Consider the following 16126-nt stretch of genomic DNA (forward strand, 5'->3'; position numbering starts at 1 on the left):
ATGATGTAGCAGTACTATTGTTCATTTTTAATTCAGCTAATCAGAAGCCCACTTTTATACAGAGCTGAACTACTATCTGTTTGCTTTTTTTTAATCTTAACCATGTTCAGATGTATTGCTGGATGGACAGAATGTGAAGAGTTTAAAACCACTTGCTTCTCGTTTTCGTAAACATTTGATTTTGACAAAAGGAGATGTTAAGTTTTCATTATTCAAATAAGCAATAGCCTTACTCATTTAACCATCATGATCTGATTAAAATGGCGGACATGATGGACAGCTGAAGTATGTTTTGATTCTTAGCCATTTTTATAGATTAAGAAAAGTCATGAAGTATCAACCAGATAATTCAATGTCAAGTATGATTTTAAGCTTTTAAATGGCATTCAGGCCTCAAACAGAATGAGTTCCTAAATATTACTGCCTTCTCAAATATTTAAGTTAGGAATGTTAATGATTTGTGTGTAATCGATTAATTGTCAGTGATTGCCAGAAAAGCACAAACACACATTCAGCTGACATCTCACCATCACCAGAGTTATGTACTGTGTTTACGCAGCGCATTATAAAATAAATGAATAAATAAATCCTAAATTCTGAAATATTTCATGATCCAATATTTCAAGTTTCAGTGAACTCATATATATATATATACACACACACACACACACACACACACACACACACTAGTATATCTTGTATACAAGTTATTATTAACAGTAATTCACAGTAATTCGTATTTAACACCGCCTACATGTATTAAAATACAGTGAACTAAGAATATTTTAAGAGGAAAATACCAATGCTTGCATTTCTTAAGTGTATTCATTTAAATTATATTTAAACAGTAGGCTATGTGCACATATTAGAGTCATCCACGTGCGTTTTCATGCGCTGTATTAACATTAGCAATTAATCGGTTAATTGATTGTTAATTTTATTATTATGCAAATGTATGATAATTGACATCTCTACTTTCAATATAAAATATTTTAAAATACTTGAAAAGATTTGCATTTATTTCCAAGATAACAACCTCATCCTAAATATATAAACAGACATTTAAAAATTGAATGTTTTTCATGTCCTTTTTGAGCTGGAATTGAAAGAACCAAGCAAATGTTTGCAGAACGGTATTTAACATTTGTTGGCCGTTATAATCATTTCACTTTGACAGTACAAATGTAGCAAAATCAGCAGCCGCATCACCCCACCACATATAAATACCAAACAGCACTGAACGGCTGCGTTTTGTTTTTTTTCCAGCACTTTTAGTAAGCACATGGTGGCGTGTAACAGCACAGAAACCATGCCCTTTCATCACCACAGCTGAACTCAGCAGGGTGAAGCTAACACGCTTCCCAGAGCTCTTTGTGGCCAAACCAAGAGGTAGCAATTTTCCAATTAAGCCACATTTTTATGGGTTCCTTGGACAGTGGAGGGAAAAGGAAAGTCCTGAAAGCAAACAAATAAGTGTGGTGCAGCACGTGAAGACAAAATTAGCATTTCCCAAAGAGCTTTATTATGGCATAAGCTACAGGATGAGTCTCAAGATGGACTGCCTTCTCCTAGCCAAAAAAAATCAGGCAAAACAAAAGACAGTTAAACAGGAAAGGGATTTAATTAGATCAAGGTCAGTAATGAGATTAGTTCTTTACCTAAATGTGCGTTGGAGGAGCTATGTGTGGGATCTCTAGAGAAAAGAAACTGTACAGGAATCAAGACCTTAAAGCATTCTGTTTGCTTTTAAAGGCTTGGGTATACTATGTTTTTCTGTGTTCTGGGTTGTCTTGCACATGGTTGAGCGCTCAGCTTTTTTAGAGTATACTCTTTTGACCCTGGTGAATATGAATGCATTTGAAACATGCACACTATAACTGCTATGTGATAGTCTTTTTTTTTTTTTTTATACAGTCAATGGCAGGAGCATGCGCAGACGATGCGCAGAGATGAAAAATGTCCATGAGTTCAGAAAATCTGGAATGCACTGGGACAGTCAGAACGTGTTGATGACAGAATTTGCATCATGCATACTGTGCATGCTCTAATTAGCAATGTGGACAACCGAAGTATACTTTGGCCTTAAATAGAGCCCAATGAAAAGTAATGCAATGGTTTGTTGAAAAAACTTGTTCTGTTTTCATTTGATTAAAATTCTATGAATTCATTTGATTAGATGAAATTCACAGAACTTGGGAAAAAATAAATCAGATTTCAGAAAAAAATAAAACTGTTTTCTTAGGGCTCTACAAATTGTGCATTCATACATTAATTTTTATCTCAAATGTATCAAACTCCGTGACTCCACATTTTATAGTTAATTGTTTTATGACTGGATTCCATGATTCCAGTGTTTTCTGTGTATTGTGGGAATCATAGGGCCCTAATTAAATAGCTTGCTCAAAGTCAGTCCACCAAATACTCATCCTGCTAGTTCTCATTGCACATGGTGCATTTAAACTAGACATGTGCAAAACTTCATATTATTAAAATCTGTGTTAGGATCTGTGTTCAACAGATCCTAACAATGTTCAATGGAAATTATTTATAGTTGGAACAGTAAAAAAAAAAAACTTTGTGCATTTTTTTTTTTAAGCATAATTCATAAGTACAAAAGTGTTGTGATGACAAACTAAGGTAAGTGGCAAAATAAAAAAAAACAAAAAAATTCATATCGGTGCATCCCTAATTTATATGAAGACAGGCATGCTTAGCATATTTTGGCCTTACAAAAGGCCCAGCGATGAGGCCAGCCCAGTCATAGCTGGGTGAACCCCTGATCTCCCAGCAATAGTTACTGACCTACATTCATCCAGAGTTTCCCACAGGATTTTGCGAGACTGTGGTGGGTGGACCTCGGACCCTCTAAGGGGGTCTGGCGGTGTGCCCCCCCCCCCATCTCCCCCGTAAGAAAATTTTGTACAAGTTAAATGCGTCAATCTGGTGCACTTTGAGAGCAAAATTAAGAGGCTAGACCTATGAAGAACTTTGTGCTCTTGTAATTTAATCATAAACACACTGATTGTATAGATATGAATGGTGATGACAGCAAAAAAAAAAATAAAAAAAAAAATAATTAACACTCACAAAGCATAAATGAGACTGAGTTTAAGCAGTGTACAAATGATCAAAACACAAAATCGACTAGAGAATACATTTGAGCCAGGGCTCGACATTAAGCATCGTCATGTGCTTGTCCTCCGGACAAATTAATTTGTCATTCACTTGTCTGAGTAAAACAGTTACTTGTCCGGAAAGAAAAAAAAAAGGACATTTAAGTTACATACTCAAGTAACGTCAAAGTTTATGTTGCATATTTTTCTAAATTTATGTCCAGTGCCCAACCTAATAGTGTACCTATAGTGTAATATATACTAAATTCTCTTTGACAGAAACGTAAACTGCACTGGGTAGAAGCGGCGGCTATTGTCGTATGGTAATTCTTTTATGTTACGTATGGTAGTCAAATAAAGAAAAGCCTCCATCACCATCATTTACAGCAGGGGTACTCACACTTCTATGGAATGAAATATACTTTTTCATCATGTAAAAATTCAGTACTTTTTTAACAGCTTTAAAAGTTTAACAGCAGTAGGCTATCAATTATTCAAGTAAATTCAGAATTAAATGCAACAAAACTACTACTGGTCTTCACTGTACGATTATAATACATTAATACTTTTTAAAGCTACTAAATGTATTCAGCCAAGAGCAGTGAGTGTTTTCTCATTTTCTTGTTATGGTTGTTTGAATATTATAATGACACACTAGACGGCAGCAGGTCTATTAGCTTACATTTACACTTACAAGTCCAACATTTTAATACAAATCTGCTTTTTTCTAAATTTTTCGGGCATTTTGGCATAATTTTGAAATGTATTTGACCGTTCAGGTGCGCATTAGCGCAAGCATTTTTAGAACACATGCGCATGTTCAGCACACACACACACACGCTGCCTGTCAATCAAACAGGGTGCAGCTGGTACTAGATCGCTTGCGAATTATAAAACTGTGTGCTCTTCATTAAGATATTTTATGTTATTATGAGAAGTGTACAAATATTTTTGGTTCATTATGAAACTGTGGTGGGACAAATTAGACTGTGGCAGGCCACCACAGTCTAAGTAATTAATGGGAAACACTGATTCATCTGCAAAAGCCCATGACTGAGTGAATATGTAGAGAGGGACTTCAAATAAAAGAGGGCCTAGAGAGAGTCTCACTGACTGCTAGAGCCAGTTAAGTACTTTTCTTACACTGCCTATAAAGCTGAGAGCCTTTTGAACCTTGGTATTACTTACAAAAGGTCTGAGTGTATCTATGTCAGAGAGAAGGATGGAAGTGAGAGGTTGAAGAAAATCAAATAATGCAGTAATGCAGAGTTAGGGAATGATAAATAAATGTAACAAACAGCTTTTTAAGGGTCTTTGGAGAGCTCCAGAAACTAAAGAAAACTGCTCAACTCATCCAAGGACTCAATGATTGCTGCTTACTTTATGGGACACAGGTACAGCTCATTGCAACACTGCAAACGAAAGCTTGTGTCGTAAGTTGGACCACTGAGATAACGAAAGAGTGATCGAGTTAGAGCTGGGGAGAGAAAGAGAAAAGCTGAGAGGGCAGGGAAGCAAAGTGGAAGGTAAAGAATATCAAACTAGGTCAAATGTCAGAAGTGGGATTAGAGAGTATTTTAGTTTGACTGGTTGTCAAGGATCCATTAACAGTGTTTTCATTGCCGTTCGACCACTGTAACTTGCCCTTTATCTTAACAGAATGTCAAATACACACCTCTCACAGAGGTCTATACAAACAGATACATATAACTTAAGGTGCATTAACAAGTTCACCTTCACTCTAGCCTGAATCAAGTGGTCAAGGTTTGACAGGTTAGTATGGCCCAGTTTGCCCCTGCTGGTAGATGCCATAACTACACCATCTGGTTCCAAAAAGCATCTTTCACTACTGACACTAGTGAAGAACTTGGGGATGTGCACATTCTTAACATGGCATTTACGGCTCCAAAAAAAGCCTGTCTGCAGAACTGAGCGCAAAGGGAGACTTTAAATTGCATACTTCCGAGAGGTCATGCGCCAGCTGGACAACTTCCATTGAGATTAATGGGAATGCTAACGGATAGCTTTCTCCAGGTATTATAGACCTCCTTGGTCTGAATACCATCAGTCACTTTGGTCTTTTCCGGTGACAAATTTTAATTACTGTGAAAGAATGAATACTGAGGAGGCAGCTCTATCACTTTGCGTTTTTGTCAAGTGATTTAAAGCTACGAGCAAAAGGCCATTAGACATGAGTTATTTCACTCCTCAGTAAGATGAAGACAATCACAGGACGGGTAGAGCAGCCATTCCCACAACTCTATTAACTGTACTCGCCTCATTAGGCCACAATGTTCCTTTGCGGCAACCTACAGAATTCATTCTGATAATTAACAATCAAGCAAGTGAGGAGAATGCAAGCTCTGCAGGACGAGGCGATCCATTTCTTACTCTGTGTAGAGGAATATTTCAGACACAATGATGTTTAATACACTGACATCTGAGATTTTACCAGGAAAAAAATGCTATACTGATGAGCGGTGCACACAAAGCCATTATTTCATCATGCCATCACATTAGGGAAGTTCGAGAAGAGAAGTGATCCATAAAGCAAATTTCATTACGACACAAAAAATGAATAACAATGCTGTTGAAACTAGGGTACCGGCACTTCTGTATCAAGCTGATACTAAAATAAAGATGTAATGAGACCAGTCTTTCTACAATATCAAATGTACAGACTCAGTGCTGTATCTGCTGCTGCACTGAGCTCATTTCTTTGTCCTTTATCACTGAGTGTTTACATGAATTTCTTGAAAAAACTTGATGCAAAAAGACTGAGAAATAAGGATGTTTTAATTTAATTTGGTAAAATGTATATACATTTTTAACCTTTTAAACAAAGAGTGTTGTTCAAAAGCATACTGTATTAGTTTTTACTGTGGTACCGAGAATTGTGAAATGTTACAGGTATTGGTATGGACTACTGAAATGTTGGTATTGTACCAACCCTGTATGAAGCCAAGCAAAAAGTTAAAGGCTATCTGGGACTTTCAAGAGCCTCCGATTAGAAACTATTTATAAAAAAAATGCATTACAGACATGCTGAAAACAATCCTTGTTGGCGTTCCTTTTAACCTTCCCCAGCCCAATCGCCCTACAAGGTGCTGTCTAACCCCTTCCCAACGGGCCCCTCCCCAGAGCAGATTTCAGCCCCCAGGCTTCCCTTAATTTTATTGCCTGTGTTTATAGCTGGTCTTGGTTACTCTCTCTGCCCTCTTTTCCTTGACATTTTATGATGTGCAATATAAGAGACGCTCCCCCAACCCCCTCTGTCTGAGTTTTTAAATACCTCATCCCCAATTCTTTTTTCCGTGTCGAAATCTGGCCCTCAGGAATTCACTTGATGTCATTGGCTATCAGGAAACACCACAATGGTTCATTTTTAAACAAATCACACACCGCTGGACAACATTAATCTCGGACCAGCAGCCTTAAAACTTTAAAAAGATCATCCAGCTTGTTACTTTATTTCCACACACATTATCGACTACTGCTGTTGTAACACTGCAATAACAGTCAAATCTAGTTTCAACGTAGTCACTAGGGCTGCCCCCAACAAAAGATTTTCCCAGTCGACTAGTAGGAGTTAATTTAAGCCATTAGTCGACTAGTCACACGTTTATGATATTAATTGAATTACTTGAATATATTTGGGGGGGGGGGGGGGGGCATTAGAAAATGGTTTGAGTTCCAGGGCTGAGAAAGAATAAGTAACATTGCTAACACTGTTCTACATATCAGAGAAATACTAAACCGTAATAATGAGCCTTTAAAATATAAATTTTACAAGTGCATGCACAAAGCGAGTCATAGTGACACCGGCAAAAGCTGTAATGATTCTGAATGTGTCGGAAAAACCAGCAAGGAGACTGAACATGGTTAATTTATAGAGAGAAATGCACATTAGAGTTGTGCCAACAGACGATGATCTCTGGGATCGACGATGGTCAGATTGTTGTTTATATTACTTTCCAGCATTGTGTCTCACCAACTAGGTAATAACATAGCGTGAAATCAACACTAAACAGACACAATCCACCACCGCACTGTTGTCTGCTGAGCTGCAAAAAGATGCTCTGATGTTTACCTTTCAATCTGCTACATTACTAACTGCACTGACAAACTATAGCTGGCTAACAGCAAACAGACATGAGTGACATGGTTGTCAGGGACAGGGTTAACGTTATATTAGTTATATTGAAAAGGGAAAATGATGGGGTCATTTTTTATTACGTTTCCAGTATGTATTTAACAGTCTAATTAACAACTTACCATGATGACACCGCTGAACTCCGCCCTGTCAGTTCAGAGTCAGCTCTGTAAACAGTGGAGTCGGAGTGCGCTCTGCTGGACAAACTACGTAATGACACCAATTCTAAAGCATTGTTTTCTGCATTATATGTTCTGAAAGAAAGTTTTCATATCGGCGCATATCGGTAAAATATATGCCGATATATCGGTGAAAGGCTAATATCGGCCGATAATATCGGTCGGGCACTAAAAATAAGATAAAAACATGTTCACATCGAACCATGATTTATTTTTCAGTGATTATCATCATTATAATTATTATTTTTACATTTATAATTGTTTTTGTCTTCATTTTTGTAAGTAATTTTCGCCTGCATGTTTAGACGGATTCTTGCCTGACAGTAAATGTAAAGGTGTGTGTAATATATTATATATATTTATATATATTCTTTTTTTTTTTTTTTTCTTTTTTTTGTGAAGGAGGGAACAAAAATGTATTTCACACACATGATGTATTTTCCCGGACAACGAAATACCCGACCGGCAGAGAACGCACCGATATGAAGCAGGTTCTTTGCCAGAGAGATGTTGACAACTGTTGTAAAACCATCTTTCAAAAAGTTGAACAACACATTTTAATTGTACTTATATTTTTTCCAGTTTCATTTGAATTTTTAGTTAAAATAAATAAAATAAAGTTCTAAGTTTGAAATCAAGGTGTCTTGCTTTATTGTGTAGGCTTAACCCTAACCCTATTTAACGAAAATTACCACCTAGCGTCCAACCAGCAGTAATACTGGTGTTCGTTTTTGTGGAGTTTTTTCTGCAACAAACCGACCAAACAAAACTTGGTCGACCAAGACACTTCTCATTGACTAACATTTGGTCGACTATCAGGGAGCAGCCCTAGTATTCACTCACAGCAACAGTATGCTCCTTTTGCACATTTGTCTTTACCGTCACTCTTTGGTGCGTTTGGAGGTAAAACAGATGTAGGGCCATCCATCTGTAATCTAGATAATCACTCTCAAGTCGAAGAACATCTGAAGCATGGGGGACTGGGCAGAATGGCTTAGCCAGCTTTAGCCCAAAATCTGTCAATGTGTTTGGGCACGGCACCCTCCAAATCCGCCTTAGTGCTACTTAAATAGAGCTACCCCCTCCAGCCATACTTCTTCAGACTGATTGAAGTCCACAAAAGAGAGTAAAAGAGAAAAAGCGGAAACCAGAAGAAGAGGCTGTGGATTATCAAAAGTTAGCTTAGAACTGATCAGTAATGGACAGTGTATGAAATTATAATTAGGTTACACTAAACCAGACAGAAACAAAATCCTATCAAATGTATTCATGAGGGTATCAGTGGAAAACATGCTAAACTTGTCCTCACTAACCTCCCTGTGTGTATGTAATCTCGTCCTTGCTAATCTTTCTGTGTATGTTGTCTAAAAAAGAAATCCAGCTACAAAAAATCCAGCATAACCTGATAGTACACACTAAAAAGAGATCTAATGTACAAAATGTGGTTGTGGTTTTTCAGTGCAAGGCAATACTTTAAAGCAGGCAACAGCCATTACAGCTGGAGGGCTGCACATCTGATTTGGAAGGGCGCCATGTGTTGCAAAATCTTGCCCTATGGCCTTGTGCAGGTTCAAATCTCGCCGTTCTCTACCACCATGATTACAGAGCCGCACAGATAATGTTCAGCCTTCAGGTAAAAGTCATCTCTCTGATGTGAAACTTTGAGACACCAGACGGGTGTTCTGTATGTCAAGTATATGGCATTCACAAAATCTGCCCATTAACCTGTCAGGGGTCATTCTTTGTCACTAAACTAACACTAATTTAGTTAATCTGTGTCATTCATGATAAATTCACCACTTTTTCACTCGAGGAAAACTGACATTTGAGATTTCTGTATAGGGAATCTCAGAGATGATAGGGCAAGATTCTGAGATATGTTTTGATTTTCATCAGGCATATAAAAACTTCCACAGAATGACTTTATAGAGCAAAAGTGCCTGTCCTCTTTTTAAGCAGTCATGGTTTAGGACGTATTTTTCTCATTCATGAAATCCTTCATAAGAGTTCTAAGAACCAAATCAACAGCTCTGAGGTGAATCACAGCATTTCAAATTTCAATTTGAAACAAAATTATTTGAAAATCAGGGAAAAAGGCACAAGACTGTGTACTTCACATCTTAAATGAGAAGCATTGTGAATGGCGTATTTGAATAAAAATCGATAAACAAATAAAGCAAAGCTTTTGATTTCAAGTTGTTGATTATATGTATAGAAACAACATGTTTTCATTTGATTGCAAAATTTTCAGATATATGCAAATATATTAGTAGTTTGCGAGTGTAGGAAGACAGACTCGGTTGTGCTTCAGAGCTCCTTTGCCTCGGATTATTTGCTGCGATTCTCTGATTGGTGGATTTTCCTCCCTCTGGACCATGGGTGGTGTAGTTTTTTCACCAGGAATTCTACTATTAAAACACTATTATTTTTTTTAAATGAAGATTAAAGAATGTAGACGGATGGCTTTAACAGAAGCATATACCATTCATTACCAACCTCGGAGCTCATGGTAAGTCTGTCTTTAAGAGTTTAAGTTATCGTTAAAAATCAATTCCCCCATGGAAAAAATGAACAGGATTTTTACTTCCAGAACCAGACTGTTGCACTCTATTGGACTATACTTTGATATTGTTTTTTTCTGTCATCCCTTAAGGCACTAAAATTCTCTCTATCTGGACTCCAGGCCACAGCCATTTATGGTACACCACCAGCTGGTCACATTTGTGTATGCCGCAGCCTCCCCCATGGCGCAGATGTGGGGTGTGTGTGCTGCTGATCCGCCTGGATGTGTGCTGCCAGAGTGCCAGCAGGCCCCGTATATATTGCAAGCCCTGCTCTGTATTTAAGGCTAGGAGAAATAAACACTCGGTCAGCCAGCCAAAACCACAGCAACACAAGCGCTGCTCTTGCCAACAAGGGCTGCTGGCAAAATGCAAACTAGCTGCTCTCCAGTTCTGTGTTTCAACAGTAGGCTTGCCACGCTGTCTAAATTTCTGTAAAAACCCCAATCCTAAGTGAGCCTCGGTTTACCAACGGAGCAGGGTAGTTCTTGCCTCCTTTTACTCTTTACCTCTCAAACTCTTAATTCTCCCCTTCTGCAGGAATCAATCTTTTTCCACTCTCCATCCCCTCCCAACTGCAAACTGGCTGGGATATTGCTCCTGCCAGCACAGCGCGGTTCATGGGAAACAATAAAATGGCACATGCATTTCCTCAGTTAGGGCTTCCACACTGCAGCTCCAAAAGAGGCTCATCAAGTTGCCGGTAACACTTTTGGCTCACCGCGCGTGCTGTGCATGGGAAGTTTGGGATGTGCACGGACTGACGCTCGCAACATGATGATGGATCTCTGACTGTCGACGGAGGATTTTCTCCTCAAGTTAAAAGAACATGGAAGACACTGAAGAATCACATAAATTCAGAGGTACATTTAAATGTAAGTGTTGTTATAATTGGTATTCCACTTGTATTTCGTGTATTTGTCCAATCGACAGGGCCGTTGACATGTTCGCGTGCTAACCAGATTTGCTCTCCCGCCAAAATACTTTATACAGGCTTGAGAAAGCCAACATATTGTTTTCCTACGTCAGTTTAGTACGGAATAATTGAAGAGGGATCGTCGAATTATTGCACACCCTGTATTGGTAATCGCGTTGCAGCCATTACGTCTCAGGTTTGCATTCATTTTCAGTAATCCGATATTCGAGACAATCCTTCCACTTATACCAAAGATGCTACACCTCAAGACTTTTTTTTGTTATGTTTTCTTCATTAAACACTTTAGTCTGTCGAACTGTTTTCTTGCAGTGCATATAATTTTTCTGTCACTCGGGCATTTTTATATTTTTCTATTGCTGAAAAGTTGTTGAATAGTTTACACAAAAAGGAAAAATCTGTCTTTTACTCACCCTAATGAAATTTCAAACCAACATGACTTTTTTCTTCTTTGTAACACAAAAAGTGAATTTCTGGTGGCAGGACATAAACCACAGTAAAAGTATTTGAACTAAAAGGTGCGATGTATTCCAAGTTTTTTGTAGTGATATGATCACTTTGATAAACAGAACATAATTTAAGTTGTTATTTACTATCAAATTAAAGCAATAAAGTTCTGAAAACCTCACTGGTTCTCATTGCATCCTGTGAACAAACTTGGAATATAGTTTAAGTAGCACTGATTACTTTTACTGTGGTTTTATGGTATATTTCCCTCTTTTTGAGCTTTAAGTCACCATTCACTTACATTATGGCCAATAAATATATCAAGATTTCAAACATTCACCTTTTTATGTCCCACAGAAGAAAAAGGTATACTGGTTTGGCGTGACATAAGGGTGAGTTAGGACATAATTTTCATTTTTGGGTGAACTATTTCTAGAAGACTGGTGTGACCACTTTAATACGAATGATTAACTTTCCATTACTCTCAATTGTTTTTTTCAGTTATGTGATGAAATTGACCGAATCCATTCATCAGCTGTCCAGTGCTTCAAGGAGGGCTTCACTAGTATTGTGCATGAGCCTGCACCAAGAAAAATCTTTTTGGCCAAAATATACATTGAAGAAAGAGAGGAGAAGTTTGCAAAAGATCTTCCATGTATTTACTGTGGCATTACTGTGGATTATATGAGTAGTAAATATTCTCAAACAAATGTTTTTGTTTTGTCAAAACGATGTAATACTGTAAGTTTTGTCATAGCAAATTAAGTAAAGCTTGGAAAGTTGTTTTTGCAAATGTTGCATGGTTTTAATACTGTTCTAACATTGTTTTCCTCTTACAGTGTGACGCTGATACACCATATTAAAATGGCTTTCACAGGATAGTTCAAGTCCTGATCAAATGGATGGTGTGCAGGGAATAAGAATCAAAGAGGGGGTAATTGCAGCCTTCAGTGCATAATTTCTTTAACAACTTTTTTTTTTTTTTCGCCCTATATGAAAAATATGCTCACTTCCTGCAATGTGGTATTGCAAAGATAGGAGTCAAGAATCAAAGACGTCCTGTGTTCCAGAAGAGACTATTAACACAGAAAAATAAAAATTGGCATATTAAACTCACCCTCATGATGTTTCAAACCTGTATGACTTTCTTTTCTTATGTGGAGAAAGAAAAGGAGATATTTTTAAATGAATTTCACAGCCCACCCTTTCAATGCAATGGCAGTGAATAGAGCCTCATTTTAAGTCTTAGAGGACCCAAAAGATGTCATAAAAGTAGTCCATGTGAATTGTGCATCTAATTTCAATTCGTCTGTAGTAGGGATGCACCGATCCGATACCTGGATCGGTATCGGCTCCGATAATGACGTTTTTAAAGGGATCGGGTATCGGTCCGACGAGCCCAATCCAAATCCGGTACTGTGTTTTAGTCATATTAGTTACTGTCAAGCTCAAAAAAATGACAAATGAAACCATTAAAACACAAGTAGTTCATATGACAAATGCATTTTATTCAAAGCCGCTTGAAGATGTGCGATAGCTCTGTGAATCACAAAAGGCAGTGTTTAATAAGTAAATATATAAAATGCACGTGCAGCTCCAGCGAGTTATTGAATGGCGCTGCTCTGTTTACACACGCGCCTATTTTTAGCCTTCACTCGGTGCGCAATATTTGAGCGCTACTCACGAACATCTCAGATGTAGATGCTCAATAGTTCGGTTCACTTATAATATGCATTTTGAATGGCACTGAAGGTTTTTTTTTTTAACCAGAATTTGAATAAGCGAATTAAACTGTGAACTTACTTACAAACAGACACATACAGGACTTCCTGGAGAGTTCAGAATGTCAAAATAAAAGCATGAGGGTTTAAAAGTTAAAGGTGTCACGGGAGACTCACGGAGGCAGAGATATGAACTCAGTAGCAGGGTTTATTGAACAGATGATTGAAACAGTGATGTAAATATTGTGAGTAAATCCAGTTGAGCAGAGTGGCAAACAGCAGGTGAGTAATATCCAGACAGGGTATAGACACGATGAACAGTAACTCACAACAGTCTTATGATACTTGCAGGCAATAATGAATACACAGGTATGTTTGACATAGTAGAAAGCTCTGGAGTCTCAGAGATACTATCAATGAGAACAGACAGAGTATGTGTGAAAGCGGGGTATATATGCAGTCCTTGATTAGCCACTAATGATATGCAGGTTCGTGTAATCAGAACTCAGGGGAGAGTGAGCCCTGCAGTGAAGAGAGAGAGACCGGTGGGTCTGTGACAAAATTGCTATTCATAAAGGTACAAAGTGCTCGTCACTGGGGCAGTACCATTAAAAGGCCAAATTTGCACCCATTCCAAGGGTTCATTATAGTACACTGAGGTCCAAGTTAGTCACCAAGGGTACATATTTGCCTCTTAAAAGGAGCAAGCTGTAAGGGTACAAAAATGTACCTGTGTTTAAGGGTAGACGAATGTACCTTTGAGGGTACTGCCCAAGTGACAAGCCATTGTACCCCTAAAGGTAACAATTTTGAACTTTTTTTCTGACAGTGTAGTCGAGCTACAGTCTTCTTCTGTCTGTCCATGTATACATGACACAATGCATAATTTAATATTTAAAGGTCGTCAGCTGAGGATGTGTTAAATATTGCATGTTTCCTCTGTCTTGCACGTGCAAAATACAAAGGCCAGTGGTGGCCCTATTAATGTGCATATATGCTGGAAGGCACTGAGCTACAATCGCATTATCTAGGTCTGTTAGTCTGCCTTCACACACACACACACACACACGTTAAAAAAAAAAAAAAAAATTGTTTTACTCTGAAATCGTCGCATGTAGATGTACTGACTGTGATCCTGTAAATACTACTACAAACGCTGCAGCCTTCTTAAACAATGTGTAATCCAAACATTGTCCTGACTCCTGTCGAATACTTTTAATTTAATGCATGTTAACTAGAACCCGACCGATATGGGACTTTTGAAACCGATACCGATTTTAGAGAAGGAAAATTCACCGATATGGTGATTTTGTTTTGCTAATTTGTCAGCTCAGAGTCTGCTCTGTAAACAATGGTGTCGGAGCACGCTCTGCTGGACAAACTACGCTATGACACAAATTCTAAAGCATTGTTTTCTGCATTATATGTTCTGAAAAAAGGCTTTCATATCGGGAAAACATTTACGCCGATACAGATATATCGGTGAAAGTCTAATATCGGCCGACCGATATATCGGTCGGGCACTAATGTTAACAAGATCAAGCTTTGCGTTAAAACAAAAGAGCTGTTTTGGAAATTTCATAAGGAGGGTGGTGAATAGCAAGTTAAGAGTCTTCAAGTGGGGGAGGGAAAGCAGAAAGATCAGCCTGCCTGCTTTCTTTCTGCTTGGTCCCATGCAGCTTTCAGAATGATGGAGAGCTTTTCAAACACTCCGTGATGGATGCCTCCAGATAAACGAAGCGCTAGAGCCTCTTGCTGTGCAGAGGTAGCGGGACCTAGAGGTCAGGCAGGCGGAGGGCTTAAACCGCTCCTGATGGCCATGAAGGTGCTCATGTTTGAAGGCCACAACAGAACAAATCATATGGCACACTTCGGAAGTAATTATGATAAACATAGCAACACACAAGACACGCCACTTACTCTGTGTCGATTAAAGTAACCTACTCCTCAAAACATAAATTATTCAATGTCTCATGTTCTTATGCAAGTAAACGAATGTGGTCATCAATAAACTGCCGTCTGACTTTAATTATTCTTGGGATTATCCGAAAAAGCAATCCAGCAATTCATAGCACTTCAATCAAAGGCCCTCTTGAGAATTCTGATGGTGCAGATCTTTGTGCAGTTACCACAGATTTACTTTGCAAAGTGGAAACTATGATGGGTTAAAGGAGAAACCCTAGACAGCACACTATTATGGTTACTTATGGACCATATATGCCACATCTGAATGGGAGAAGCCTCATTCTGACAGGCATCATTGCAAATATATTACAAAATCTCCTCAGATCTTCATAGAAACAAATCAAAGAGTGCATTCAAATCCAATCTATTTTTAAGGTAAGGCTAATGTAACAAAACACAAGATCTACAAGTGGTAAAGGAGACAAAAGGAGAGTTACAACTGTGTTACACCCTAAAATGTCCCTTGACTACAATGGGACCAGCTCGAGAGGATTCTACCAGATCTTAGGACCTCCACTTGTCATTTGTACATGGCTTCATTTAGAGTTTGCCACCCCAAAACTCTGAGGCAGAGCAAATGTGCACCATGGATACATCACTGACTGTCTCCTTGCTCTCCATGACCTTTTCAAAAGACATAAATACTTTGGCTGGTAGGACTGTTCTCCATAAGAAAAGGATGCTGAGCTGCAGAACAAATCATCCCACAAACAGGCTTACACAAGATTAGCAATGTTGACATGCCCTAACAAACACTGGAGACCATGTTTCCAGACAGACTCTGGCCCCCTGAAATGTCACACTTGTGCTGCAAACACATACCATTCACCACGAGAAGACACCAGCTCAAATATGACGACATCTTCTGGACTTGTACAAGCTGTGGCATTGTGTGCATTTTCTAATGATACAGACAGTTTCTTATTGGAAATATTTTCCATTATGTTCAACAGATTTTATGGGATTTTAGAGATACTTTAAGTATTTATTTTCCAAAAAAGCTATTTAAAAAAAACACACACAATTGCAAACATTCAATAATCCAATATAATT

The 16126-nt window shown here is 38.2% G+C and overlaps 1 protein-coding gene and 1 long non-coding RNA gene across 12 annotated transcripts in view; one reads left to right on the plus strand and one right to left on the minus strand.

Moving 5' to 3' along the window:
* LOC127452296 (uncharacterized) overlaps window positions 1–12199 on the plus strand; it is a 57910-nt gene extending 45711 nt beyond the window's left edge. The window contains exons 3-4 of the long non-coding RNA XR_007899232.1: window positions 10547–10869; window positions 11889–12199. This is a non-coding gene — a long non-coding RNA (uncharacterized LOC127452296). The remainder of the gene's footprint in view (window positions 1–10546; window positions 10870–11888) is intronic.
* The window catches only part of LOC127452287 (retinoic acid receptor alpha-B), a 183314-nt gene that overhangs the window by 42646 nt on the left and 124542 nt on the right, over window positions 1–16126 (minus strand). The gene's annotated exons all lie outside the window — the stretch shown is intronic.

The sequence above is a fragment of the Myxocyprinus asiaticus genome, chromosome 14 (assembly GCF_019703515.2).
Source record: "Myxocyprinus asiaticus isolate MX2 ecotype Aquarium Trade chromosome 14, UBuf_Myxa_2, whole genome shotgun sequence".
NCBI lineage: Eukaryota > Metazoa > Chordata > Actinopteri > Cypriniformes > Catostomidae > Myxocyprinus > Myxocyprinus asiaticus.